Raw genomic sequence first — 3942 nt, forward strand, 5'->3', positions numbered from 1 at the left:
TTTTAGAAAACTCTAGAAGATGAATAATGACCCTTAGATTAATGTTGTGGTGGCAAGATCCTAACCATTGGTTAAGGAGGTGCCACTAGTGTAAATAGGGGTGATTGGATCATTTGTAAGCAAGCCAAATAAGAAGCCAACATCTACAACAACTAAGACAACTAGTACACTTCTTCCAACTACTACTTCTACATTCTACTATCTCTATATTTTCTCTACCTTATCAACTACTCCTTTCACAACCTTTAAATACTAACACTTGCGATGAAAGCCCCTTTACCTACCATTATACATTGTATCATGCATTGGAAAAATGTATAACATCATCAATAATTTTGAACATGTGTCTGCATTTTTGTGAAAAAAGGACAGTCGAACTACTGAGAAACATACATGCCAAATAAAATAAGTCCACATTTTCTGGAAATAGTCAAAACTACATACAGAATCAGCAGGAAACATTAAAAAAAAAGTAATTTAAGAGGGGTTTATTTCTGGCGGTTATTGAAACCCCCGTAAATTCCCGGCGGTTTATTAAAACTGCAACTAAGTTTTAAACTTTTATTTTCTTAAATACTTTTCGTATCCTACTCCATCTTCGCTTTTTTTTTTTTTTTTTCTAAAACGCCGTTCTTCTTCTTTGTGTGGAAAGTTTTATTTCTGACCCCAATGAAAGGAGAATATAGACATGTTTATCTCCTACACTTTCATTTAGCTTTTATGTTCATCTCCAAGGTTTGGCTTCATTGTGCCTTTCTGTTAGTTGCCGTGGTAACTTTTATCTTTTCTATTTAATTTTTCAGTAGAATGGGGGAACGAAAATAAATTAAGGTTTCATTGTTTACAAAAGTGGAAAAGAATTTAAGATTTCACTCTTGAGTTTCTGATAATTGATTTGCGTTTTCTAGGATTTTTCCTACAAAACGCGATGGAATCAAACAAACACAGTTAGATAGATAAGTTGTGCATTGTGATGGAAATCGTGAAGAAGCATGAGTTTGGAGGACTCCTTTGGAAGAGAAGTAAACTTATCTTTTATTTTTAAGTCTTAATTAATCTTCTTTTCAAAAAAATGTTCAGTGCCGAGAGTCCTCTGGGATACGATACTTGGTCTTACAATTTTATATTACTTGTGCGACTCTGTACATTGCCGATTTGCCCCAACAAAGATCAAGAAAAAAGTGCTTCTAGGGTGAGAGGTGAGGTTCTAGACCCTTGATAGAGATCTGGTGTTGCTGTAAGCGATTACAAGGAGCTGGTAATCGCTTACAGCCATTTCCAGCACATAATTGGCGTTTTGTACCAAAACCTGAGCATTGCTACCCAGTCCTGGCTGAAGAGCTCCCCATTACTTCTTACGTGTGTTTTTTTCTATGTTTTGTGGGTAGATTAGGCCTGTTAGGCATGGGTGAAGGGGTCCACAACAACAACTTTCAACCTAAGTGGATGGAAGACCAAGCAAAGGTGTTTCTAGGGTGAGTGGTGAGGTTCTAGACCCTTGACAGAGATCTGGTGTTGTTGTAAGCGATTACAAGGAGCTGGTAATCACTTACAGCCATTTCAAGCACAAAATTGGCGTTTTGTACCAAAACCTGAGCGTTGCTACCTAGTCCTGGCTGAAGAGCTCCCCATTAGTTCTTAGGTGTGTTTTTTCTATGTTTTGTGGATAGATTAGGCCTGTTGGGCATGGGTGAAGGGGTCCACAACAACAACTTTCAACCTAAGTGGATGGAAGACGAAGCAAAGGTGTTTCTAGGTTGAGAGGTGAGGTCTTAGACCCTTAACACAAGTCTGGTACTACTGTAAGCTGTTACAGGGAGCTGGTAATCACTTATCTTCCTTTACAGCCCAAATTTGGCATTTTGTACCAAAACCTGACCGTTGCTACCCAGTCATGTTTGAAGGGCTTCCCATGATTCCTTAGGTGTGTTTTTTGAATGTTTTCTGGATAAGTTAAGTCTTTTGGGCATGGGTAAAGGCGTCACCCACCTATGGCCAAAAGACTTAATCTATCCACAAAACATTGAAAAAACACTCCTAATGACTCATGGGGAGCTCTTCAACCATGATTGGTTAGCCACGACCAGGTTTTAGTACAAAATGCCAAATTTGGCATGTAAAGGGAGATAAGTGATTACCACCTCCTTGTAATCGCTTACAGCACCACCACACTTGTGTCAAGGGTCTACGACCTAACCTCTCAACATAAGAACACCTTTACTTGGTCTTCCATCCACTTAGGCTGAAATATTTGTTGTGGACCCCTTCACCCATGCCCAACAGGCCTAATCTATCCACAAAACATAGAAAAAACACACTGATGACTCAATTTTTATTATCTGCACTTAGTTTATTGTACCAGATTTAATTAGGGAACTGTGTTTAATTGTCCGGTATTTTCCCGTTTTTGCTAATTGTGCTTAATTTGACCGGAAATTCTAATTTTAATTAATTTGAATTTTCTGAGCTAATTATTTACATTATTATTTTCAGGGAAAATTTTGGAAATACAATTTGGGACATTTGGAGTGTTATCAAATAAGTCAAGACTCTTCAATTGGACATTTCAAATTTAATTATATTTTAACTTAGTAGTATAGAATATTTTTAATTAAACTTGTACACATTTGGGTCAATGTTGACAAATTTATGATGGGCCCAAATAGTAAAGGACACATGGCTTAGGGTTTTTTTTTTTCGGGTGGACCCCACCCATTTTTATTAGGACATATGGTCCTAGGGAGAGCTGCCAGCCGTCACACATTTTGAAGGCTCTCTCCCTCTCGGCATTTGGCCAACTGCTACCATTATATTTTATTTGGCTTGTGGAACGTTGGGAGACTTGGCTGCAATGGAGAGCACGGAAGTGTAGCTGTTGCACCGTTTCTCTTTGTTTCTTTTTAGAGCTTTCTTGAATGTTGAATGAGAGGCTTTGCTTTTGAACATTCAGAGGTTTAAGGATTTTGGTTGAATGAAATATCTTTTCTTTTGGCTGAAAAACGTTTTCTGGGAAAGAGCTTGGAATGTTTTACGCTAGTTTCTAATGGAATGAAAAAGGATTCAACAACTTGCATTGAAGTTTTATTATTCCAGCAAGCATATTTTCTTTTCTTTTGAATAATGAAGCGGTGATTGAATTTGAAGGATGGTGGTGTCTCGATGAGGTTGGTTAGCACACAGTATATGCATATTAATTTTTTTTATTTCAACTTGGAAGAAGCATTATGATTAGCTTTATGTGCACACAGTGTCATTAGTTTTAATTTTCTTTCTACGAGAAACACAAGGATGAATTACTTTTGGAGGTGCAGCCACCAACCACATGGGATTTTCTTTCTTTTAAAACAAAAGCTTTGTGATTGATTTAGTGTTGCAGAGGTGGTGATTAACTTCCTTTAGAAATGCATATTTTCTTTTAGATTGAGTGTAGCGGTGATTTCAAGCTTGAAGGTGCACACATGTACGACATATTTTTTTTTTTTTAACTTTACTTTAATTGGAAGCATTTTTTAATGAAGCAAGCTGCACCTTGATTTATGTGACCAAGTCCAGCAAATGTTTTTAGCACATTTTGGTTTCTTTTAATTAACAAAAGCTAGCATAGTTATTTGACAAGTGGTGCAGCGTTTTTCATTGGGAGATTAATTTTAATTGTTTTGAGAAATGATGTGCTGGAAGTTGGTGTGCAAGGGAGGTCACGACCCAGAGGTTATTTTTAGGCCATTTGCAATTTTAATCTCTTTAGTAGATGCATGAGTCATGTGAATTGGTAGAAGAAAAATTATGTTGTTTATTTCTTTAGCTTTAAATTATTTTACAAAGTATCTTGAGTTGCTTTTTATCTTTTTAATTTAGTGTTGCACTTTAGTAGTTTTAATTATGTTTGGATATTTGTCTTTTGCAGTGTTAGGTTTAGCATCGTCTTTTACTTTAATGTTGTCT

The sequence above is a fragment of the Vigna radiata genome, unplaced genomic scaffold, assembly GCF_000741045.1.
Source record: "Vigna radiata var. radiata cultivar VC1973A unplaced genomic scaffold, Vradiata_ver6 scaffold_371, whole genome shotgun sequence".
NCBI classification, from domain to species: domain Eukaryota; kingdom Viridiplantae; phylum Streptophyta; class Magnoliopsida; order Fabales; family Fabaceae; genus Vigna; species Vigna radiata.